Source organism: Electrophorus electricus, chromosome 7 (assembly GCF_013358815.1).
Source record: "Electrophorus electricus isolate fEleEle1 chromosome 7, fEleEle1.pri, whole genome shotgun sequence".
Classification (NCBI taxonomy): domain Eukaryota; kingdom Metazoa; phylum Chordata; class Actinopteri; order Gymnotiformes; family Gymnotidae; genus Electrophorus; species Electrophorus electricus.
In genome coordinates, this window is record NC_049541.1 from 9,688,083 (window position 1) to 9,715,312 (window position 27,230).

The 27,230-nt window shown below is 42.0% G+C and overlaps 1 protein-coding gene across 1 annotated transcript in view; it reads left to right on the forward strand.

Annotated features, from left to right (window-relative positions):
* syt1a (synaptotagmin Ia) overlaps window positions 1-27,230 on the forward strand; it is a 178,385-nt gene that overhangs the window by 40,586 nt on the left and 110,569 nt on the right. The window contains 1 exon segment of the mRNA XM_027018520.2: window positions 12,757-12,808. The gene's annotated coding sequence lies outside the window, so the exon portion shown is untranslated.

A 27,230-nucleotide genomic window follows, 5' to 3' on the forward strand; every position in this document is an offset into this window, starting at 1 on the left:
CGGCAGAATCCATTTGAATTACCCAGCTGTACTGCAGTAGGCATCTAAATGCAGAAGTGTTCCCATTCAGAAGGACCCGGGACTGGGCAGTCAGCTCGGGGCTTTGCAGATGTGCAGTCTCACCGTTATTCTCCCACTAAAGTCCCTAGCAGTGCTCAGCTTTGCTTGTTAGAAGATGGCAGGCATGCAGTCTAGTGGGCGGAGGAGCGAGACCACCTCTTCCCCTCCGGTTCAGCAGTTTCTGAAGGGCTCAAACAGAACTGTCATTCATGCATGCAAACACAGTGTAACCAAGCTATGGAACAGTGTTCAAGAAAAGTTTAGGAAAGCATACCTTAAATCCTAAATCCTGCATACCTTAAGCATACCTTAAAAATACTAAAATGACCAAAAAAAATTATTTATTTATTTATTTCTACATATATAATGTGTGTGTGTGTGTGTGTGTGTGTGTGTGTGTGTGTGTGTGTGTGTGTGTGTGTGAGTTATTTCATATATATGATTATATATGATATTATTAATCTATTTAAGATACTAATACCAGAATAGAAGTATCCTATAGTATAATGCTGCACCACTTGTGAGTTAAAATTACTTTTTTTTTTCTATAGTGAAATTTGGTCTGGGCAAAGCAGTTGCCACATACATTACACAGATCATTAAGGCAGTCCTAGATATTCACAGTAAACATAGATAAGCAGTAAACAATATAGATGTGCATCTAAAATAATTGTACATTTCTTCAATATTTTAATCTCACAAAAGGCTCTTAAACATATGACTTTATCGGTAATGCTAACAAATTGTGCAGGTGTAAGGTTCTTAAATGGCAACTATACAAAGCCCATAATTAATCCCAGTAAGAGATTTGCATTCTCTTTTCAACAAGCATCTTTGCTGCCAGAAAAGTGTCTGGGAGGCAAATCTGCTTTCAGCCCATTTTAGCCTCCTTTGCTGCTTCTGTTTGAATTCCTGAGCTGAAAACCAGTTTGGCGGTCTCCCACTCCTCCAACACCACTTTGAATTACACAAGTGCTTTAATGAGGGTTGCTTAGTAACCACTGAAACATCACTCTTAGATGAAGTTACTCTGAGCTTTTTCAAAGGCAAAATTGGGCTTTGTTTCTTTTCTCCCTCATGCACACACACGCACGCACACACACGCACACACACACACGCACGCACACGCATGCACGCACGCACGCACACACACGCACGCACACGCACGCACACGCATGCACGCATGCACGCACGCACACACGCACGCACGCACGCACACACGCACACACGCACACACACACACGCTCACACTCCTTCTTTCATGTGCCATCTGTCACTATTCAGGAGGTTTTTTCCTTTTTTCCTGTCTCTCTCCCTTATCACCATGCAAAGGTCATTTTCCTTTAGATAAACATGACTGTAATGCATGAATCATCCACCATTTTGCATGTTTATAAAAATCTTATGCTGTAAATGACTCAAAGACATAGTACGACGTCCTGTCCAAACTGTTTGCTCATTATTATGACTATTTCGTATACATTATGTTTAGTCATCATTCACAGTGCTCCATCAAACAACCATAGAAGAATATTCATTAAATTATCTCTAGATAGTCACTTACATTATAAGTTAAATAAATCTGATCTATTTGAAGTATTTCTTTTCAGTTAGTATGACTGAACTCTCCATATAACTATCAGAATCATACAATAGTCTTCCCATCTTCCTCATCACTTGCTGCTTTGGGTTAGAGGGGCAGCTTTGGGAACTGATCCAAGTCTCCTGGCTGAAAACCCACCATGAGTTTTTTTGTTTGTGCTTTAGTGAACGAGCACCATCTTCACTGCCGTAATTACGTCTTATCCCATAACATTATCATATCCTTCTCTGCCCACGATAATGACTGTTGGAACGATGATTTCTCCAGAGAGACAGGTGAAGAATGAACTCAACTGGAATCAGTGGAGTACAGTAGGAACACGCCGCAGTTGTTGCCTTGCACCTGGCGAAGACAAATATTGCATTTTGATTATGTGATTATTGTCGTGCTTGATTCCTAAGGCTGTCATTCTCTCTTAATGGCTTTGCTAAAAGATTCATATCCATCCAGAGAGACATGATCACCCTTTGTGGGTCTGACAACTGTGAACGATGATATACTTAATAATTATATATCACACTTAAGACTTAAGACACGTTAAGTAACAGAGTCTGCACCTGCTAAAGGTTAATGTACTGAGTAACCTAAAACAGGCCAAATCTGGAGCCAGATACTGTTCTGATTTAAGTCGACACAAATCGCTCCCAGTAGATTAGTAACATTATCTTGGTTGGGATTAAGAGTGGGGCTCTGACCAAGTCAGTGAGCGTGACCACACTTCAGGCTGTCGGGCAGCACAGCACAGGTCACAAAGTGTTGGAGCGTACGAACCCTCTAATCAGACTCCCAGTGCTCACCTGGACGAGCCACAACAGCCTCACTTTTGTGCTCATTTTTGTTTCCTTTTCCACCTTTCGGGATATTTATCATGAGCTCTACAGTGCTCGATTGCTCAGCTCACAATACCGGAGCAACCCACATTTATACTGTCAAGCCCGAACCAAATATCCCAGAACCAAAGATTCTTTTGTTTATGGCACTGCGGTTCTGGACCAAAATAAATCCCTACTTCCACTGACAAATAAAGTTGAATTGCATTATATACCAGCGCACAAATACCAAGAAATTGTAATGCTCAGAGATCTTGGGTGAATGAGATTAATTCTCTATCACTCTGTCTTTTCATATTTGGAATGAAACCATGTAGAACATTATCAGGTAGCAGTTCTAGTGCACTGATTTTATTTAAATATCCCATCTACAGTTTTAGTGAAGATCTGATTATGGATCAGATACGTTCTTGCTTGCAGCAGTGAAAATATGGCTTCTGTAGCATAATCGCCTCACTTTGGCCAAAATTACTACAAATCTTATACCCAACACTTCCTGCATGGCTTACTCCCAGGCTGTTGATGCTGATGGTATCCGGGGCCTGGGTTGTAACTGAGGCCCGCTGCAGAGATTTGTCAGTACCACAGATTCTTTGCTGTCCTGTGTGATCGCTACCTGGAGGAGAAACAGCTGCCTTTTTAACGCTCTGGTGCTACTTTGTTATCCAGGCTTATCGTGGCCAGATCAATCAGAGCAGTATGTCGAACTCCATATGCTCCTGCCCAAAAGTAGCATTACAAGCAGCTGCAACAGAAACCAAGAGCTGGACTATTAATTCCCCCAAACACTCATTTTTTTGTGCGATGAAAATGTGCAACTCAGGATAAGGGCAAAACATCAGAAACAAAAACGTACCTTGGAATGACAGCGTACATGCAATTTTGTATACGTACCACTTCATCATTATGAAAGCAGGTGACATAATTTTGCACTAATTATAAACAGTCACCAACGTAACTTCAAGCCTCCCTCACTAATAGAATCTGTCTCTAGGCACCTGAGCCAATTGGTTCTGCTGTGAAATGTCACACAATTAATATGGATGACAACATGAGTGTGTGTGGCTGTGACAGCAAGAACCTGCTGGACTCTTTCTGTCTCTCATCTGTAACATTCTGATTATCTGTGCATTTTTAAGCAAGCTGGGGATTGACAGCTTGGGTTCCCCGCCCACTGCTGGCGGCTTCGGTACGATGGCGCCTCCTCTCCTCCTCTCCTCCTCCTCCTCCTCCTCCTCCTCCAGGCAACATAGTCTGGGATAAGAAAGACAAGGGGAAACAATATGATGACAGCAAACTGGAATGTATTTAACTGTCTTGCTGGCTTGAATAGACTCCCAAACAGAATAGATGCACTGAATTTCATTTTCACCCTAACCCATCCTGCTTTTCATATGATATTTATAAAAGACTTCTTTATTGTGCCATCTCCATTCAGCTCCTTTTGGCAAACAACAAAGGCCATTTAACAGAGTAAAACTAATTAGACTGTGTTCACGCACTGCTGGATTAGGGGGTTAGCAAACACGCTCTGTCAGAGAGCTGGGGAGCAAATATGGTGTATGATTTTGGGAGGTCTGTGAGAAGGTTTTAGAATGTCAGAGATTGTGGAGAGGCTTTAGAAGTGGTCTCTGTCTGTGCACGCCTCACAGAACTGAACTGTGATGATTTGACTGGTGTTTGGAGCGTGTCGAATGCAGAGGTGTTTGTTGTTGACACCCTTACATGACAACACCTGAGTAGACAATTTGCATGCGGATAAAGGCACTTTTTCTCAGAGTTCTGCCAAACTTTAATTACCTCTCGTTTTCCTGGGCATTCATATCACACTGCACTTCTTACAACACGTAAATGGTTTGCAGCATGTTCGCACTCTCACATGGTCTCTGTAACACTTCTCTGAAATTTCCATTCTCGGTTCGAAAGAAAATGTCTCAGAATAACACTGCAGCCGCAGCCTCGTATCCACATACGTGGCTGTAAGGAAAACGTGAGGCAGGCCGCGGGTCATCATCGGTGGGTCCGAGGGCTGCCTGAGCTGCCAGGCTTGCTGTGCCAACTGCCCAGGCCGGAACCCGTCTGGTGCCAACACACCTCGGCACACACCTCGGATTCCACTAGCTCAAAACCCGCTGCACACATGTGCGCGGAATGTAATTGCAGGAGGAAATTTTCAAGAAGGAACCTGAGATTTCAAAATTAATGAAAGGCTGTCTGTCTGTCTGCATTTCTGGGGCGATACGTGAAGAACGGATATTACCTCTATAATCTTGTTGCTGAAAGCTCCAGTTCCATTATCCCACACTCCAGTCCTCTTATCCACTCTTATTAGGAGTTCTAGAAATGTGTTTATCACATTCAATCTGTTATTAGGGATGTATCGGGGAGTTGCTGTTTGTGTTCTGTTTAGTTTAATAGCTGTGAGTGTAGGATGGAAGATGAAAGCAAATAAGCTTCACAAAATACAGAGTGTTCACCTTTGTAAAGGGCAGCTCCAAGTTTATGAAAGGCCTGGGATTTATTTGGTTTAAAAGAGTTGGTTTAATTATCCACTTTTTAAAAACAGCCTTTCATATTTCCCTTGTGGCATCAGCAAGGTTTTTGTGGCAACCTCCTTGAACTGGTCATGAACAGATGCCTGTTTTTGGAGGACACATGCTAACTTAAGCTGTTTGATCGAAGATACATGAGTCTAGTGCCTCTCAAAGGACACTCAAGAGAAAGTAGCCCAGTCAGTCCTCCTGTAAGCAATCAACCTCAGAACTGTACCTCCTTCTGCTCATGCCCCTCTGCCTGGACAGTGCTGCTTTGAAGTCTGTGGCAATTAGCCTCCACCTGTGAAGCAGAAATGCTAACCTCAGTGTGCTGTCTCACTCCGCTTTCACAGATAATGATTCTAGAATCTTCCAGGAAATGCTCCACAAAGACAATGAAACCCATATCCTGTCGATACCAGTAGCCTGACCTGGTGGAAGCAGCACCTTGCAGAAAAGTTAAAACATCACTGACCTCAAGAAGGTCACACTATACAGGTTTCAAATTTTATCTCTTGTGGTCCACTCTGATTGCTCTGTTCTAGGACCTGTTTGCATATCTGTTTTTTGGTATGGTTTGGGACAGATAACCATTTATGATTCCTAACTACATTTCTGTGAATGGTAGTTTGTGTAGTGTTTTGTGTAGTCCTGATTGCTTTATCTCTGCACTTCAAAGCTTTCGACACACAGTTAGCGATGGGCCTAGATCATGGACTTTGATCTTGTTTTTGTGGAATTGAAACGCACTTAAAATTTTGTCCACGCTGGTCTGTTTGGCTCAAATAAAAAACATCAGTCATTGTAATATCCTGGTCTGAGGACTGGCATCCATTTTTTTGTTAAATGAGATTGGCAGTGTGCCAGAAAACAATAAACTTCCAAAGCTCCCTGTCTCACCTTTCTCATCCAAGCTGACCATTGTACACAATGCTATTACTCAGCTGCATGGACTCACAGGACCTCACAAGCTCCAAATGTTGGTTCCTCTTTTTCCTTCTCCTGTTCTTCTGGGAAATAAGGAACCTAGGAGATTGCTAACTAAATGTGTGGGAATATCCTTTCGATTCTTTCATCAGTCACTGTGAACTGTTGTCCTTCTGGTAATGTAGCCAGAGTGGTGGGGTTTTTTTTGTGTTACATAGGGGATGACCCTGATTCCCATGACCCAGGAGGTTATGAAGACCTCAGTAAGGTCGATATATGTATGAGCCATGCTGGGAGACTCTTTGTCTGCACATTGTCCCTGTTCCAACACACCTGACCTAGCTCATGAAGGTCTTGGCAATCAGCCAGTGTGTTGAATCAAATGTTACACCAGGAAAAATCCAAAAATGTACATTATAAACCACTAGTGTAATATGGCCAGTACCTCTGAAGTCATGACCTTGTTGGCATTGTATACCAAGACTAGATTATCTGTGGCTCCTTTACCATAATGAATTTGGTTTAGTCTCTCAGGAATCTTAATCATTAGTGAACATAACTTGGCTTTTTGTTGTTACTGGCAGAGAATGATGCATTGAAACATGAATCATGAAAGAGACACACACCAATTATAAACCGCATAGCAACCTAAGAACCTCAGGACAGAAGTCTCACCAGTGGACTGTCTGCAAGTGGGGAATAGAGAGCTCGGAGAATCCAGCTGCTTAGTTTAGCTAATGGAGAAGCATGTGTAGCATGTTCTGTTCTACACAAACCCTAATCTAGGTGCCACTGCTGACTCCCTAATTGATAAAGTTTGTTGTAGGTGTCCAAGGAGTCAGAGATGGGGTCCTTTTAAAAGAGCTCTTTAAATGTCATCCAAAAAGAAAGAGAAAAAGACAAGTGCAGGACTTGATGTAATTAGGAACATGAAAGGTGCTGTTAACATTTTGCAAGAAGCACACAAAGGTTACAGATATATCCACTTTGGCCAGTAATCAAAGAGTATAATTAAGAGTGGCTGAAAATGTGCTGGAGAAATAGAGTGATTATTTAAGTATTTCATACAAGAGGTTAAAGATGTCTGTAAACAACAAGAGCAATTAACAATTGAGGGAAAAGGGTAGTCGGAATGTATTAATGGGTGCTTTAAGTTAAAAACGGTGAATCCTACAAATCCTGCAATTAATGTTCCCTTGCTGCAGTTTGCTTCTCTAAATACTTGTGATTTAGTTTCTTTCCTAATTTTCACCGCCAGTGTAAACTGAATCTAGTAAACTATCTATACAGATGGCTTGGTCAACACTAGTCAAAGTGGGCTCAAAGACCTCTACACACATCCTGCACTGGACCCTGCTGCTGCAAGGCCAACTGCCATTTACAGACGCAAACTGCCACCTTCCTATAAGTGTTAGAATGTAAGAAAGCTCTATTTTTCCAAGGCCATATGTTAGACCCCCTCTAATTGGTAGCTGCTAAGTGTCATTTAAGAAGAAAAAAAACAATGCCACACATCGTTACAAGCTCTGTATGGGAGGTTTTCTCTAAGATGGAATGAACTGTGGAGTAGAGAATGCCCACAGCAGTGCCAAGTATGGGGAGTGGGGGCTGTGTCCAGAGCTGCAGCTGGGAACAAAGCCCCATGAATCCACTTCCCTCCCTAAGCGGGCCTCATTGTGCCGGACGGCTTATAAACCCACCGGTTCCCTCGGCACTTATTTCCAAATCGTGTCCCAGCCAGCTTCATTTTTAACCATTTTCCTGCAAGGCCCAGAAGGGTGGGTGCTCTCAAATTGCTGCTTGTTACACTTGGGCGGGGTTGACTGTCGTAATTTGCTCCGTCTGCTGGCCATTGGTGGAAATCTACCATTGCTGCTGCAGTGTAAGCCACAAGCATGTTCTTCTCACTGGCCCCACCACCCATGCCTGAAGATACAGCCAATCACCGCACTGGCTTGGGGACATGACCGAGGAGAGCAAGAGCCTGCAACCCTGCACCCACTTTAGAGTATTCACAGCTGGGACTGATATTATACACACAAAGGTTTATGTCTATCTTATCACTGCATTCATTTCTGAATCTTCTGCATAGGCATAATTTGCCTTTCACTACCTCTGCTATTCTGGATCTGATCTGCATGGGTAGATTCTGACTGATTGGACCACAGCTATGCTGCAAATCTGGTATCCTCAAGAAGAGCACCACAGATTTAAATGGAATTAAGCAGGCAAAAACGAGCAATCTGTCACTCAGTAGCTTCCCAAACATCTCAGTCAACTTCAGTTCATATCATTTGTATTCACTGGATAAAGCTGTGCACTGCATTTCTATCAGGTCTGGATTAAACATCATTTATTTCAGATTTTAAGGTTCTTGCTAACTTCTGTCCTGCGTTCAGTCCCACACCTTGTATGCAATCCTTACTTTGAAGGCTTTCCCTCCCAGACTCGCATGCATAGTGCTTGGCAGACTCTTCTATCTGCATGCAAATGCAAAATAATTGACAGGCAGGGAGAAATGCTTCTTTGTAGAGAGGTTTCCTACAATGTTAATTGGTTTTCTTTTCTCAGAGCAACTCTTTTAGTGATAGCTATCAGGATGTAAAGACAGTTTTACTGAAGGGCTCTAAAAATAAATTACTTTTTTTTGGCTGACTTTCCAAGAGTATAGAGATGTCTTTATCACACACCATGTCAATGTAATGAATCTGTATGTTTAGCTTTTTTTTGCCGTCATTAAAATTCACCACACTGAATTGCTGTTCCATGAGGGCTTAGAAAGTGCTACTGAATATAATTCCCTTCTCACTTGAGCACTGCATCAGTCCTTGAATACGTATGCTTAGGGAGAGAGGTTTTATTTCCAAAAATTCTATTTAATCCTATGCATGGACTTCTTCGAACACAATCTGAAGGAAAAGGAGCTCTGATCTTAACTGAGAGGCTGGCTCTGTGAAGCAGCTGTGGACATTTTCACAAGGTTTCTGATTTTTTTTAATACCAACAGCTAATTAGACTTAGCCTGTGAGATTTTGTAGAAGGGTGCTGTGCTCATATCTGCTTTCTCTGGACCTCTATAAAAGGCTTGTTTCCTTCTGAAATTTCATGTGGAAATCAAGAAAGGAGGGATTAGATTTTAACAGACTAAACTGAGCACCACAGACTATCACCAGAGTAGATGGTGATGACTATGAATCAATAAGTACATAATGACAATGACAGGAAATTAATATTATTAAAAAATTAAAAATGAATAGGTCATGGAATCTTCATAGACCTTTATCCCTGCTGTAACATAATTAACTTTTTCACCAAGGAGCCAATTACTCTTCTCACAGACTTGTCCGAAGCCCCTGCCAGTGTCAAAGGTACCTGAGAAGTAGCTCAACACTGCTGTAATTAGATTTCTACCCTTTCTTTAAGACTCAACTGACTGAAGGGATGAAGACACTGATCTTAGTCACTGATCCTAATGGCCACTTACCTAAAGATCACATGCCACTCTGTCTTGCTTTTTCCTTCTATGCCACCTAATGCCCTGTTACGGGAGTCTACCACCACACTCTAGTATTAAAAGGAGCTTCACCTTTAGTGAATTGCAGGCTTTTTAGTGGCTCGAGATGGTCCAATTGTCCTCTCTGTGATTAAGGCAGGTCAGCACTTTAAAATGGGGAATGTGACTCGACCCTTCGTCCGCTACCCACTGGCCCCAGTCACCCCTGCGCCTGAAAGTCCGCGCGCACTGATGCACTTGAGCAAAATCGCCCTTCTGATATGCAAGGCTGTGCTTTATTACCACACCAAAGCTCATCTTTGGGAGCAGACACTATCACTGGCTTATTATAGGTACCGCAGAGATGGCAGTGGGGCAGGCATGAGGTTTATGGATTATGTGAGGAAAGAGAGACTGTTGGAGAACTGGAAGCAGAGCTCTTCTGAACACTTACAGATGCCCCGCTCACTTAGGCGTGGTCGTCCTCGCCTGTCTCTCCCGCTCCACCCAGGAGCTGTCACGGCGCAGGCTGGTGTGTCGTTCGGCTGTGTTTGTTTATGTGAGTGCTGCTTCATTTTGCGCCATCTGCCTTTAGCAAACAAAGCTGCAGCGTAATGTTCTGGCCATGTTTTAGAAAGGGGCGGATGGGGGAGGTGGCGCTTTCGCACTATCAACGACAAAGAGCTCTGTAGAAAATGAATGTTAGAGTCTGATTTGTAAGGGCCAGTGATGAAATAAAATGGCCAATGAAAGCTGCTTTTGAGCAGTGACGCCTCCATCTGTCCGCTCTGTGTCCGCACAGTGACTCACTGTAAATAATAATAATAAAGCAATAAACAAGACTTCTCGCGTGAAGTATGGGCACTCAATGCACTTAGGAGTGCGTCCATAAGTGAATACAATTTGGGATAAATGGGTCAAGCCTTCGCAAAATGTCAGTTCGTAGTTTCTCGCGTTTGAACGGTTTCGCATGTGGCCTTTGTCTCGCAGATTTGATGGTGAGTCACGCGGTGTATCAGCGCGTGAAATAAATGTCATAGGAAAAAGAATGGGAGAGAGCGCGCACGCGACTTTACCAGCAAAAAAAGCGTCGCCTGCCAGGGCTTCATAACACCGCGTGCGCATTACTCTTCAGGCGAGAACCAAAGTGGGAGTTCACGGGAGACGGAGGTGTTGGGACTGTGTGTTTATGGGTGAGCTTTACTGGTTTTAAACGATTGAGCAGGCTTGCGTTTCATATGCCTCCAGGAGATTCAGCCAGTCCTGTCCTGCTGTGGCCAGTCTAATACCGATTATGAGTTTATGTCTGTGGGAAGCGCACGCATGGGTCTGAGTAGGTTATTATAGTTTCACAGTGATGTGCTATTTAACTCTTCTGCAGTTCCAATTCTTACATGGCCTCACTCATATTGAAGTGGAAGAGGTGTTGAGTATTTTATTCTACTGCACTGAATAGTTTGCTAAATAAATGAGATAAGTGTAAAATTGATGGGATGACCAGAAAAGATCTCGGTGAACAAATACACACACAAATAAAAAGCCCTTTCATGACCGTTCATCAAACGAAATACCATATGTTATTACTATTATGTTACTGCAATATATACGAAATTCCTGCGAAATCTGGATAAGGGGCTGATTCCATATAGAGTCCCGGTGGAGAAAATAAAGAACAGTACGGCAGCGCCTTCCGGCCCGGGTGGCGTGACCGTTGAGAGACGCTGTCGCTGTCCAGCTGCCGTTGTGCTGAATCTGTGTTTAGTATAGGGAACTCTATTAGCGTTGCTTTTGCATATGACCCCGACGAAAATTAATTTTAATGCAATGACTGTTTTGTTTAATCGATTGGCTTATGTATTAAATATGCTGAGCAGTGTTTCTGTTTGCACTGTGCCAACATATAAACGTTAAAACGCCGATTTAATGCGCAATGATTCATATCACCACGTTAACCTCACTTCTATTCTTCGGGGACAAAGGGGATTTGAAATCACTTCAGAGGTACAAGTTTATAGATATCCTGCGAAAGTTGATCATTTCGAGCGTCTTTTTATGAGAGCTACGTAGTGTAAACCTGACTAACAGCTTTATTTAGTTTGTGAAAACATTTTTTTTTTTTTATTGTGGGCTATAAGTCCTTTGTGTTTCAGGGTTAGGCATTGCCACGGCTTGCCATTTAAAGTGCATTTTGTGGCGGTGGGCTTCGTTTATATAAAGGCTCCTTCCACTCGGCAAGCTTTTTACTCCCATATTAATTTAATCCTCTAGTAGGTGGTCAGCGGCATATGATAAATCAACCTAAACGAGGAGAAATTGTCCGGCATTAGTCTCTCCGCTCGCTGTGCAAGTCGGATTCAGGAAGTTTAAAAATGAAGAGTGGCGTTCACTGAATTTGGGCGTCTGGGGGCAGATAAAGGGAAGTGGGAAATGTGTGTGCGGCTGTGGTGTCTGTCAGCACGTAGGCTTCGTTACCGTTAGCTTTAGCTATGCATGAACTACTGACTCTCTAACGAAGCTTGATGTAGAAACAGAAGGTAGCACGTCTCAGGTCTGCGCGTCTGATGACGGGGGCTCCTGCCTTCAGCTGCCGGAGCTGTCTGTCTCCCGTGGTAGGCTGCGTCCATATATCATTTTAAGTGCACAATACAATATTAAACAGTGTGTAATTACAGACGTCCTTTGCTATAAAAGTGCATTAACTCTCAGGAGCGCAAACCCAGTTCTGCTTGCCGTTTAATCTGTATGGGCTTTTCTCTTCGTATGGACATTCAGATGTAGTGATTTAATTTATGTTAAAAAAAAAAACAACCTCTAGTATTTAGCGCTGTGTTAATTAATCAAGAACATATCGGCTCACTTTGCGCTCCTGCCTCCGGGCCACTGCCAAGCTGTTATTCAAAACATTTCTAATTGAATGTTCGGATGAGGGTGACGTTTCCTGGGCAGCCCAGGGAATCAGGCTGTTTCTCCTGCCAGTGGATACAGACCAGCCTCTGAACACGCTGCTACTGGCTGATATGATGTAGAGAACTTACGATATCATGTTTTGTTTTTTTCTAACTTAGAGTTCAGGACCCGTGTATATCAAACATTTCAGAGTGTGCCAGACTCATACAATCAAGAGACAATTTACAATAAACATTTTCAAAAAAGCTTTTCTGGGTCCAGACTCCCAGTGCGCAACTCAGAAAACACGACTTTAAATATAGGGTTGCCTGTCTGTCTGTGGTTAGTCTGTGAAAGTACTACACTAACCTTTGTCTTCCTCTGTCTTCTCTCTTTCTCTCTCTCTTCTCTTCATTTGGCCAGTGACCAGGAGAGCAGAGACAGAGAAGCCACGCCAACCAGGGCTGTAGATTTTGTAAGTACCTTAAATAGTTTTCTTCACCAGAATATAATTAACATTTGATCTAACAGAAGAGCTGTGCATCAATTTAGAAATGTTGTGACAATGTTTTTATTTTTTTTTTAATTCAACCACAACTTTATAGTCATTAAATAAGGGCGCAGTGTACAAATGGATTCTCTATGTGCCATGTCAACTCATGATAAGTGTTCTACCATGGCACTGCGTGCTCTCTGTCTTCCCCCTTTCTCCCGTGTTTCCCCACACATGCACACACCCTACTCCCTATGGCCTTCCTACCATTTTATCTTCATGAACACAACAAAATGGCTCCCAAGACGATCTGCCAGTACTGTTAATGTAGCATTAGGACTTCTCCCTCTCTGTGAATAGACAAAACACAGTAATGTCTGCTCCTCCAGGGGGCTGATGGGCTTCTGTTCAATAAGCAAAGAGTGCTCTGCTCTGGGAGCCTCCACACAGCATTTCCTATCTCCAGCGTACATTCAGTTAATTGGAAACTACGGTACAGTAAGTGGTGTCAGACATGACTAGAGAATATGAAGTGTTCTCTCTCTCTTGCTCATGATGAATGGATGCTCCTGTCTCTGCCGCATCTGTCATTTATGATTTATGCGCCGGGCGCATCCTCACCTGCTCTCCTCTATAAAAAAATCAAACCATACATCATGCAGCCTCTTCCCATTAGTTGCAACATTAATTACTGGCCGCATCACTAATGCCGCTCTAATCCTGCCTCTTAGTGCCACAGGAGGCGGCGCCCCTCAATCCCCCAACTCCGCCATGTGCCGCACGACCGCCTACTCAAAACTATTGCCTCAGCAGCAGTGTGTTATCACCCATTCCAGTCCTTCCCTAATCCTCTTAGATTTCTCCAACAGATAATCCAGATAGTCTCTCGGCATAAACACTGCAGTGTAGCAGCACTGTGCCTGTGTTTATGGAGTGAGACAAAAGGCCAATCCTGTTTGGAGTCAGAGCCATCCCGCAGGCCATCGGAGAACTGGAAAGGACAGGCAGGTCAGTCTAGGAGCTGTAAGCCTGACTGGTTAATTTATCTTACTTAAGGCTGATCCACCGATGGACAACACCAATACATATTGAGAAGGATCTGGGGGCTTATCTCCATCTGTTTCCCAGTTACTGATCATATGTAGCCTCATGTTCATAGATGTCAGTGTTCTGGATGGTGTGACTATAGGATGATGTGACTATTGGATGATGTATACCTAATTTACAGATGTAAATTGTATTGTTAATTGTTAATGTATAGAGTGAAGGTAGTCTGGGTCCTCCGGTGGATATTGTTTGTGAGGTTTTTGTGATGGAGTGTTTGTATTGAATTGAACTGAATTTTCTTAATAAAGTCAATTTAAAAAATGTGACTATAGGAGTGGGTTATGAGTAGGATACCGTTAATTAAAGGGTTGGACCTGGTTGAACTTACTGCAGAGTTCCAAGTGTAGTTATATAACAGACACAATCTGTTCACCTCGAATCCTAGGGTCATTTACATTAGTTTGGGAAATGTGGGAAATAAGTTTGAATATGAACTACTGACTCCACCATGTGACACTGTGCACATGGATTGATGATTTTATTAAGAGCTTTGTGGGTGAATGAAATGCAGACACGCTTATTCCTTATGGGTGCTGTCATAAATTAACAGGGAAGTGCAGTCATCCTGACAACTGGTTAGACTGACACACGGCTCAGCCAGATACTCCTAATCAGAATTCCCTCGGGAAGGGAAGGGCAGGAACCAAGGTGCTCCCTCACCAAAGGTCTTTATGCATCATAGAGAACTTTATGCAACAGAGAACAATTGGAGAAGCAGTGGCAAATCCGCGCAGAGATGCTCATAAAGCAACCATCCTTGTCATCATTTTCCATATTTTTCCCAAACACAGATATTGGACAAATTTAAACTCAAAATAGAGTCAAGCTGTGAAGTGTAATAAGGAAATTGGAAAACAGCACAATGGGAATATGTGGAACTCTTCTGGAAGTTTTGCAGTGTGTAGTCTACTCCTCTGTGCTACGACAGACTATGACTCTTCTCTTCACAGCACATTAGGGCCTGTTTATGGGAGCTTTTAGGACCCTCATTTAGCAAAGGACTCTGTCTCCCCTTTCATTTATCTCTCTCTGTCATGTTTCACACCCCTGTTTCTCTCTCTCTCCTTCTCTCTCTCTCCCCCCTTCCTTCCTTGCTCCCTTGCTCCCTCTAACCAAGCCTGCTCGTTTTCTCCACAGATAAGACTATTTTTCCTCCACCCCTGTTTCCCTATCTAAAGGGACAGGCTATGCCCAGTGTTCATCTTTTAATCTTCCACATTATACTATTTCATTTCCCCTCTAATTCCTTAATCAGCGAAGCTGCCGCACCCGCACGAGTGCAGTTACACCACAAGCCGATTTCACATCTGTGATGCGCCTCTCGATTTGTGCCCCACGAATTTCGCAATTGTTCCGTTAATAAGCTGTCATGGATGTATCACAGCTGCCGTCACAAGACTGAAATGAATGACTAATGCATCCATCGAGGGACATTATCTGAAGATTAGCGTGCTGCGTTCGTGCGGACTCTTTCCCAGCAGTTTAGCACTAATGTACGTATGTGGGGCAACCTGCACGCATAGTGATGCAGCAGGAGTTAATGATTTCCTTTTTGAGATGAAATTGAGCAAGCTTACAACTGATCACATCATGTGAAGTGCTGGGAGGGAAAACTGGATGAGGTCTATGACGTCACAGAGTTAAAACAACATAGGCTGGTCTACGTAATCATTTTAGCTCTGGAAAAAAGCAAATCCTACCATTAATACACAAAAGATCTTTGCTACATGGTTGTAGTAATGTTAGAGATTATGCAATACACAGTATACATAATGGCAGATGCCAACTAGGAGATGCTAAGAAGGAAGGGTGGTTCTTCATTCAAATATAAAGGGATGAATACAAAAGGTCTCCACAGAGTGACGACTCTGTAGGTTAGTGGTAAAATGCCCAAAGAATCAGCCCAGCGTTCTCCAGCAAACACCATCAGATCAACATATTGATACAGTTAGTGGACTGGGGCCTGTGTTTCTATTGTGAAGCCTTTAGAATTCATCAGGAGAATGTGTTGGACGGTCTATGCCATCAGGAGAATGTGGGACGGTCTATGTCATCAGGAGAACGTGGGACGGTCTATTTCATCTGTTGGGGAATGCCTCCATAGATGTGGAATCTTTTCGGAGTTGACCCAATGCTAGCAGTGTCATTGTGTGAAACAGGAGTTGAAATGGTTTTTGTCACTGGACAGTATACTTCCATGTAGACAAATAACTGAATGACAGCCGTCAGGACTGTGAGGAAGGCTAGAACATATACATAGGTTATATACATTGGTGGAGGAAATGGCCAACCAACAAATATAGACTCTAGTGTGAAGTGGTACTACCATATAAAAGAATGCTTACATTACTTATCAAGACTGGCAGCTCCGGATGCAGCAGACTTCAGGAAGATGGTGGCGGCGGGGCTTCTAGAGTGGGATGAGCCACAAAAGTATACTTGACTATTGTGCATGAACAACTTCCTTAGGCAGAATTCAGCATGGAAGCTCTTCTGGAAAGAGAACAAATTACAGCAGAAAGGAAGAGAGCAGATATCCCTTTTCAGAATTATGCTTTGAACTCTGTCACACCAAAATGTTCCACAATAAGTAGCTGGTGAGTAATTTGTTCTGTTGATTTGTTTTTGTCTGTTGATAAATTCCTAACACAATGCTATTTTTTAATTTTTTTTCAAATGATCATTACTTGAACATAGATTGCTGTGAATATATTTTGGTTTGTTTCTTACAGCCTTGCTTTACTTTGCCCTCTACACCAGTCCTGTTTGCTTTCTCACACACACACACACACACACACACACACACACACACACACACACACACACACACACACACTGTAGAGTTTAGAATAGATGTTTCTCTTAAGATTTTTGCTCAAACAGGTTTTTCATTGTCATAAATTATTTATTTTTACAACAGTTAAGTGCTCATTGTTTTACATTGTTCATTGATGTCACAGAGTAAATTCCCTAATGATCTTCACAAAAGAGGAGGCACAGGCATGATTCAGTAAAAAATATTAGTTTTACTGGAAGCTAGAGAAAAATATTAATTAGCACAAGAATTGGAACGAATGTAATTAAAATTGTAACAAAAAAGTATCATTTAATTATAATACTTTAATAATTAACATCTCACTCTAACACTGGACTTTCTAGTTTTGCACCAGGAATGCTTGCAGCTCCTTGTGCTTTACACCTGTAGTCACTGCTCCCATTCTTCTGAGCAGTTCTTTGCCAGGTGGCTGGTGTAGCTCTGAAGTCTTCTACCGACAATTCCACCACAGTACCAAAGGGCAGCTTGTGTGGGAGGCATGAATGCCTGGCCAAACACGAACTAATGGGAACACCTTGGTGGGTTAGCACACGGCAGCACCTCTGGTCCTTTATGGAAACTGAATGCATTGCTACTGAAAAGGGCTCCATCTGGAACCGAACAAGGGTCATCAAGTAAGGAGTCATCCACCTCTGGAAGCCCAAGGATGTCCTATATATACATGCTTTGTCCTCTGCAGATCACCTGTTGGTCCAATAGTGTAACCTGAACCTCAGTTCTTAGGAGTTCTTATGACCTGATACACCACAGAATTCCATACATTTTGAATTTTATTGCATCCTCTACTGCTGTGGTCTTTCTTAGTAGCTAAAGTTAGTAACCAAACACAGGTATGTGTTGCAGGTATGTGGTTTGGCATTAATTGAAGTAAATGTGTCATAAAGGCATCTGGTATTGTTCTTGGTATCACTGCGGCAGGACATTAAAGCTTCAGGGAGGGACATTTGAAGAACCTACTAACCCTCTATCTGGATAGTAAATATGGCATTTAAATACAACATCTGCTTCCACAATTCAGTACAAGTGTTCAAGGAACTCCAGCACTGCATTTGGGAGATGCCACAGTTGCTCTGCTGATGTATAGATCCTTCTCAACCAATAATTCAATAACTGAAATAGGACTGCAGCTATCAGTCATTTTAGCAATCGAGAATTCTACAGATTATTCCATAAATTAATCAAATTGAGTTTCAGAAGTTTTATCATCATGTGCCCAGTAAACAGTCACCTGCACTGAACAATGAAATCCTTTTTTTTAATATAACATACATAAATATGAAAAGGAAAAAAAACAGGAGATAAAAAGGATGGATTATAAAATAAAGGATATATACCATTATGTACATATGAGGTAGACTGTATTATTATTATTATATTCTATAATAGACATTGATGAGTGTATTATTAAGTGTAAAGTGCAAAGTGCTCATTGAAATGGCTGACTAATAGAAGCAAGGCTTTTGAGTATTCTTGTGCAAAAAATCTGCAGTAAAAAGTGTCATGTGCATAGTGTAAATATTCAGACCAGAATTCAGCAGCAAAAAGCATGAGTATGCATGTTTGTGCATTGGACTACAACCAGTGGGACAGGTCCAGTTTATATGTCAGTGGTGGTTGTTCACAAGTCTGATGGCCTGTGCATTAAAGGTTGTTATTGACTCTAGTAGTTCTTCATTTCACACTCCTCTACCATTTCCTGGAGTGCGAAGAGACTGTTTTGGGGATGAGTTGGGTGCATGATGCTGTATGCTCTTCTAAAGATGCTGGTGTGGTAAATGTCCTCCGGTGATGGGAACGGTGATGTTCCTGTGATAGTTCTGGCAGTCTTCATGACCCTCCAGGGAGCCTTTCAGTCCTGTACAGAGAAGTTTTTGCACCAGACTGCCACTGGTGAGAATGCTCTTGATAGAAGTTGCTGAGAAGTTGCTTATAGAAGTTGCTGAGAATTTTATCTAGCATGCCAAACTTCTAAAGCAAGTACGAGTACTGCTGTGAGTATTTTAGCAGAAACAGTGTATTGTGTGACCAGGAATCTGAAGGTGTTCACCTTTCCACCTCACCTGTGTGTATTGCCTCCTGCTCCTCCTCCTCGGATCAACAATGCGTTCCTTAGTCTTTTTATTAAAGGAACGATATTCTGGCACCATGACACCAGATAAGCCACCTCATCAGTGCAAGGACTGTAGTACCATCAGCAAATTTGATGATACTGGCCTGGGAGGCAACACAGTAATTTGTGAAGAGACTTGTGAACAGTACTGTAAAAGCACAACATTCGCTAGTAGTAGGCTATGTAGTGGAGGCTGGCTAGCTCTAAACTTTAGCCGAGCATGTAGCTCAGTTATAGAGGCAGTGAACATTCGCTAGCAGTAGGCTAGGTAGCGATATCCGGCTAGCTCTAGACTTTAGCCGAGCATGTAGCTCAGTTATAGAGGGAGTGAACATTCGCTAGCAGTAGGCTATGTAGCGGAGGCTGGCTAGCTCTAGACTTTAGCCGAGCATGTAGCTCAGTTATAGAGGGAATGGACATTCGCTAGCAGTAGGCTAGGTAGCAATATCTGGCTAGCTCTAGACTTTAGCCGAGCATGTAACTCTGCTGCCCTTTTCTTAGGCAGCGGGGTTCACTCTGCATTGGCGCTGGTGGGCCTCATTGGTTAGGGACTGGTCGCAAAAGAGTCCAAGTCAGACAGACTAAAGGTAATTTTGTTTATGGTTAAGGTCCAGTAGTGTTTCTCCGCTATGTGTTATTAGTGCTTGCACATTCTCCACATTTAAAAAAGACTGGAAGGACTAAAATAAATAGTAAATAGTGCTGGTTATGGGAGGCAAGAGGTCTGCCATAGTGGGTGCCATCCTGGCATAATTAGATAAGAGAGACAAATTAACATAATGGAATAAGAGATACTATAAAACATTAAAGTGCATTAGTAAATGTATAAAAGAGAAAATCAGACAAGTCTAATAAAATGAACAGTTGGTTTCCTTTTAAAAACAATCAACATTTTACTGCTTAAATTGCATCCAATAATATCTGTCAAAACTAAACCCAATTAATGCATTTAAGTGCCAAATTACATTCGGGGTTTTAAAGAAAACATTGTCTGAAATGCAAAAACAAACAAAAAATACTAAATTAATTTCAGATGAATTAAAACAAGATACATACAACCTATAATAATAATAATAATAATATTAAATAACTATTTTCAATCTAACTACATCTCAGGCATAACGTAAGCCTGAAAGGCTTTGTGGCATTTTAGGCTGTTAAAAAGTCATTGACATGGTTGTTGCAGGAAGACACAGCAAGGACTTTGCCAGCGCTGCTTTTGAGCTCCATGATAAGACGCTGAGAGCAGATTCTCCTTCTTGGACACGGGATATTCTCCTAAATATATCATGATCTCCTGCACAGTTTGGTCCTACTGCTGCTCAGTCATTCTCTTATTCACTGGTCGTGATGTCTGAAGATGGTCCCAGTATGTTTTCAAGGAACACTGTTGCAGCCTTTTGGCAGCAAGTGCCATGGTTGTACTGTGCTTTGGACCTTCGTCAGCAAGCAAGAACTTAAGGTTTCTAAACCTGGGATCCAGAGCAGCAAGCAATTAGGACTGTGTTTGGAGATTAGGTTTGAAACACAGATATTCCTTGCCATCTTACAGTGATCTGTCCTGCTATATGAGTCTGCTATGACTTTTTACTGGTGTAGTCTAAAAAACTGACCTCTGTATTTACTTCTATAGTCTATGCACTGATTGTGAAAGCGCAGAGAAGGTTGCACTGTTCAGACTTGAGATCAAGGTAGTGTTTTCCTCACTGCTGTATTTGCTGCTACATATCCTGTAGCTTGGTGGATGCCAACTCACTCCTCTGAAAATGATTGACAGAACATCTTGCAGTAGCCACACAGTTGGAGCTTGGTGGCTCTTTAGAGCACTTTGCACAACCAAGTTCAAGCAATGACCTGCACATCGCAGTTATGCCCATCCATGCTTTCTTCTAAAATCTTCACCTCTGCTATAAAATTAGTACCATTGTCATGGACAGTAGCTTTGATTTTATCTAGTGGGATCTAATTTGGTAAGAACATCCTCAAGCCACTCTGCAGTAGTTCGCCTCTTTAAGAAGCATTGTTTTCTGGCTGTGGGACTTAACCAATCCTCTCCAAGAATGTGTCGTATCACTCCAGACACACCTCTGCAGAAATGCTCGCCCAAATGTTGGTTGCGAGTGCATTGCTGTCAGTCTCCTTAAGGGTGTTTTTCAACTTGCCTTTGATTTCTTCATACTTTTTCCTCTATATTTTTCATGAAATGGGTTTTTGAAGGAAACATGTGCCTGGGATTGAAAGTGAAAATCAGCAGTCATGCTGAAAATGCTGTCTGTGAACTTGGCTGCTTGCCCTAATGAGCAAGTCAGTGGTAACAGTGGCAAGGAAAAACTGCCTCGGCAAATTAAAGGGATCAAGACTGAAAAGGAAGTTCGTTCTCTTTAGTCAGCCAAGCTAATAAAGAGGCCATGCACCATTCTATCATGTTTAGTCCCCATAGCCACAGCATATGGATTAAAGGAAGCTTTGAGGCAAACAATTTTGAGTTACTTGAGTTTCTCGAGGAATCAATTCAGCCTTACTTGGAAATGACTCGTTCTGTTTCCAGCAATGTGTGGATTTCAGAGAGTAAATGGGAGTGGAATTCTGCTCTAAAAGCCTGGGGTACCTACAGCATTACTTCCTAAAGGCTACTTTTAGTAACTTTGACACAGCCATTCCTACTAAACACACTTCGATCCTCGATGGAGTCTGCAGTATACAGGTATCAACCAGACCCAGGACCCACAAGCACCTACCTCCCACCCCAAAAAAAATATAAAAATTGCTAATTCCAGGGGAGCTCCCCCTTCAGGATGCAAGGCAAACTCAGACACCAAGACTGATCATTCAAGTAGGGGCTGTGGGAGGCTCTGCTCCTGGCTCCAGGTCTGGCTCCTGAGCTCCAGTACCTGGTTCAGAGGTTAGGCCAACCTTCCTGTTGAGCTCCAGGGTGAAACGTGGCTCCTGGAAAGCTAGTGGTCAACACAATTGGCCCTGGAAGCAGAGGTGCTGGGAGCCAGAGTAGAAGTGCTGGAAAATCAAAAAAGGGAACGCATGCTGGTGACTCTTAGTTCAGTGCTATGGGATCCTCGATGATGTCGCAGAAGCCTTCTCCTCCTGCAAGTCAAACTCTTCAAGTAACTTCACTGTCTCTGCTGAGTCAGGATTTCCTGCTGGAACAGATACTGGTTCCCTATGAGCTCACCATAGAAACAGAAACAAAGGGTAGAATAATTAAGAATAAACACAAATAAAGGGTAAAACCGAGTATCAAGACCCGAGGATCACAAAAATCTCCACATGTATTACCACAATACTAGCCATTGAGGTATGTCTTACCAGTGTAGCATGTAGGTGGACAGAACTCAGGGACCACCTTCCATTTTCCTGGTCTAATTAATGGTATTGTGAAGTTTGTGAGCTTGAGTGTGAACAATTGCCTCATATGAGGGGATACAGAAAGTCAAAGTCTGACATATGACACGAAGCCATGAATAAATGACAATAGAAGACAGTGGAAGAAGTGAGTTTAATTACAAACGGAAAACACAAAAGAGGAGAGGATAAAAATAACTAAACAAGGAAACCAAACAAGAAACCAGTAACAAGCTTTTATACCACTGACTATAAACAGAAGTAAAACAAAAAACAGAGGAGACTAATGGTGAACCTTAGTAGCAATGGGAGTTATTGCTTGCACACAGATTTATAGCCTACATAAATGAGGAACACAGAAATACTAACCAGGCTAAGACAAATGTAGGGAATCCATAATTCCATAAGCAAACAGAGAAAACCGACACATAATAAGTGCAACCAAAAGAGAGACAGAGAGACTGAGAGAATACTAAGTAACAAGGGGACAGAAAGAAACCATGAGACTCTAAGGGAGAACCTAAGAGAATAACAAGCAAAGACAGGAGAAACACGAGGGGTTTAAATGGAAAGGCCAATAGGACAAGTAGAAACAGCTGGAAATAATTTGGGGCGGATAACAAACCAAACGAGAATGAGAAAACACGGAAGTAAAACAGTTACCGTGGAGACAGGGGAAGCTCAGGGATGGAATTGTACCAGGTATAACCTAGTAAACATATGCAAAGCAGATTGGATACTGGCGTTGGAGTTGGCAATAAAAACGTGACCTGGTTCCTCACTCTGGTTAGCGAGTACAGTTACATCACATGTTATCTGAAGAGCTGAGCTTCATGTGAGGATTTATTAGCATAATACAAGTCAATTAATTACACATTATGTAATGAGGCAATACACATGATAGAAATAACAACATTTCAGTAAAAACAAAATACTATCAGGGTGTAACCTAATAGATGGAAAGAGGGCGCAAGCTCAGGGGAGAGATATCTGCAAATTTAACCCCTGAGTCCACCGGCTTTGCCATAGCTCAAGAAATCACAGCTGGTAGGAAAGTGGTTTACAGTGCTGGTTATCAATTGACCACTTGTGGTGGGGCAGGTCCAAAGTTGCCCTTAATGCTGTGCAAAACCCCAGGTGTGCACAGCAGTGGGGGCAGACAATAGCAAGACTCCATGGAGCAGACTTTGACCTGCAACTTTAGTGGGATCAATTCTAACAGAACACATAATAGACAATAAATTGTAAACATTGTTATACTTCTAATGTAGTCCCACTCCTACTTCCCAAAAAAAAACGTGTCAACGAAGAGACCACAGAGTCGAGGGAAAAGAGTCAGAAACAGGGTACAGTGGAATTTAAATAGAGGAATTAGCAGTTAGCTACTGCACCCCCACCTACACCAACATTACGCAATCTGACAACATAAGAAAAAAAAATGGTTTGCAAATACAAATGAGCCAAAAATCCGAATACAAATACATATACATATACAAATACAAATATATATACAAATACATATGCAAATACAAATACATATACATATACAAATACAAATACATATACAAATACATACACATATACATATATAAATACATATACAAATACATATACATATACATATAAAAAGGTTCCATTTATTGTTCATTTTTACAATCACTATAAGATCTAAAGTTGTATTTGTTGTTTGTTTTTTCAAATCTATACAAATTACCTATTCTATTTTGTGTTCACCTTTGCTCATCTATTTAAATTAAAATGGAAACATATTTTATTTCTATAAATGATTAGGGGCTACACAGAAACCACTGTTCCCATCTGTCCTTTGATTGCAGATGGTAAATACCTGGATTTATTAGATGTTGATTCATTTATAAGCTTTATTTCCATATCTGAATTGTTGGTGACGCTATTAATTTGGCACTGTAGGGGACCAGGGTTCTGAACCTCTTTGGCAGTACTACAGTAACTCAATCTAAAAAATATTACACACGCACACACACAAAAATGCATGCACACATGCACACACACAAGCACACAAACAAGTATGTATATTCACACACAAATAAATTTCCACTTTATTAGGAAAACCAGTACACTAGTTTATGTATGTATCCAAACAGCCAATCAAATGACAGCAACACAATACATAAAATGAAGACATGGGTCAAGAAACTCAATGTTCATATCAGACATCAAAAGAGGTAATATGTGAGTTGAGTGTCTTTGACCTTGGCATGTTTTTTGCTGTCAAATGGAGTGCTTTGCCTGTTTCAGACTGCTAATCTTCTGGGGTTTTCATATGCTGCAGTTTCACACAAAATGGTTCAAAAACATCCAGTGAGCAGCAGTCCTGTAGGCAGAAAAGCTTTGTTGATGAGAAGTCAGAGGAAAATGGTCAGATGGGCTCACAGTAATTCTCTAACTACAGTAACAAAATACAACTCTTTGCAACTGTGGTGTGCTTCAAGCTTCTTAGAATGTCTACTGTACCGAATCTTTAGGCAGATAAGTTACTAAAGAAGACCACACTGGCTTCCACTTCAGCTGAGAAGATGAAACTGAGGCTATATTTATATGAATGTTACAATTTAGACATCTACTGTTTCACTTTCTAGAACTTCAGAAGCACAAGTGATGAAGAACCTCTGTCTGAAATGTCCTGTTTCTCTGGAAACTTTGTGTACTTCACTACATATTACCTCTTCTTTTTTTTAACACAGTACACTGTGCATGCTGCAGTATATTTGACAGTTAGTGGGCAATTGGAAGAAACCACAGATGTGGATGCACAACATGGAAATTATGGAATGCTTCTACAGCAGCCCAGTGAAAGATGTTCTATGAAGTGCATGAGAGAGGTTTGGATGAGGAAAAGGCCATCATCCACAGATAAGCAGCTAGTTACCCCACTGTCCAAACACTGTGAAACGATGCCTGCCAACACAACTGGAGATAGATGGTTCTCCCAGTGCTAATAGGGGCACTTGGGGCTCTGACCCTGAGATGGAAGAAAGTCTCCAACAGATCTTAAGAATGACAACATCAATCTCAGACCACAAGTGCACTATCCTTGGACCAGCAAAAACACCCTCAGACTCCCAAGTCTCTGGTATAAGGCTCGAATGCAAGGAAAACGCACCACCCACTAGAATGGTGGTACAGGAATATATACAATCAATTTGTCATCAACAACATTTGTCAAAATATCATGTGAATGTTGACATGCACTGCAGGGCAGAAGAGAAGAACTTCAGCAGAACCTCCCAATTCTGTCTGAACCTAATCAGGTTAGGGCTATTTCAGTCTCCGAGGCACACACTGCCTCCTAAAGGAGCTGCCGAGCCTCACGTCCTCCCAGCCAACCCTGGAGAGGCAGCTGATGATGACTCATGAAGGGTAGGCTGTTTTATCTTTTGGTGTGTGCTGAGACCACACCATGCTAGCTTGCTCCCAGTAAATGACAAGCGGCCTCGGGGCTTTTGAAGTTAGATGCTGGCATTGATCTCTGGAGCTGTCCATCATGCAGGTTTCTGTCCATCACCAGAAGCAGGCAGGAATCATTCAAGCCCTACACCCAGCAGCCAACCAGACCCTATATCAAGTACTGCCTACAGAAGTTATGAACTAATGGTTTTTTTTATAATCATTATTGCAGAACTATTTACTTGTTCATGACGGTTATTCAGGGCATTGAATTGTCAAATACTAGGAATTCAAGGCAACTGGATTTGTAGTACAATTTAAAATTTCTTTCTAGTACTAATTGCATGTTTAATAACTTTATGAATAACCCTAAGAAAATGTTATCTGTACCAGTCAACTTGCAGTGTGACATTTTAAAATGGATCTTTTCAACATCAGTTTTCTCCTGAAGGCATTATCCATCTGTACTTCACAATAAGGCTCAGTGATCCTTATTTGAGGGTAAAGAGTGAGAAAGTGACAGACAGAGAGAAGGCGAGAGGAAGGACAGAAGAAGTTGAGATGTAACCCTCTAGGTGACCTCTGTCCAGCTCAGCCTCACCATTTTATATACCACAGTAGAGCAGAAACTGTTTCTGTATGTTGCATTAGAGAAATCAAATTAAAATCATCTTAATCTGCTCTTCAAATATCTGGGGTAGGTTTTCTCTAACCAAGTACAGATGAGGCAGTGGTGAGTCATCTTCTGGGCGCATTACAAGGCTGAATGTTGCTAAGGTGAACCTAGTGTAAAAAAATTCAGCTAGTGTAAAATCTTCCAAATCACATAAAAGGGAAACATAAATAGTTGCTGTCTTGGTGAGTGTTGAAGAGCTGCTGTATGTGTTTGAGTGTGTGTATGCGTGTTTGTGCTCTGTGCTCGTCTTTTTCTAAGGGCCCAATGTCCCTGCAATGATGGGAAAACAAGGCACTGTGTGTGTGTGTCTCTGTGTGTGTTCATTCATAATCCGTGCATTCGATGTGGGAATGTCTTGGCGGATCTTTCTCCTCTCTTTAATATGCAGTGTGGGTGGTACACTCAGATTAAGTTGAGGCGTTGGCGTTTTTTTGCACCAGTCCCACGTTCTCGACTTTCACTCTGGAAGAAATAAACCAATTAAGCCAACCTAGAGATAGAGACTTCCAAAAAACCATTTTATCATCTTTTTTCGCTTTCTCACAAAATGAGCTGCCCAGGCTCTCAAGCCACTCCGAAAAATCAATAGAAATGACGAGGGGATGATAACAAAAGTCCTCAGTCAAAACGACACATTGAGAGCTTAAATGTCACTGAGATTTATTCCTCTACGCAAAAGTGCTACTTTCTTTTTCTGGTCTCTTTCCTTTTCTGTGGGTGATGATGCTCTTTCCCTCAAAGCACTTTCTGAGGGGCAAGACAGGGTCTTCTTCCAGATTCGGCACTGCAGCCATCTTGGTGTAACTAAAGCTGCCAGCGAGTCACATGGTGCTCTGGCAGGGTGCCTTGCTCCGGCAGGGCTCTCGCGTGAGGGCGGAGCAAACCGGAGCAG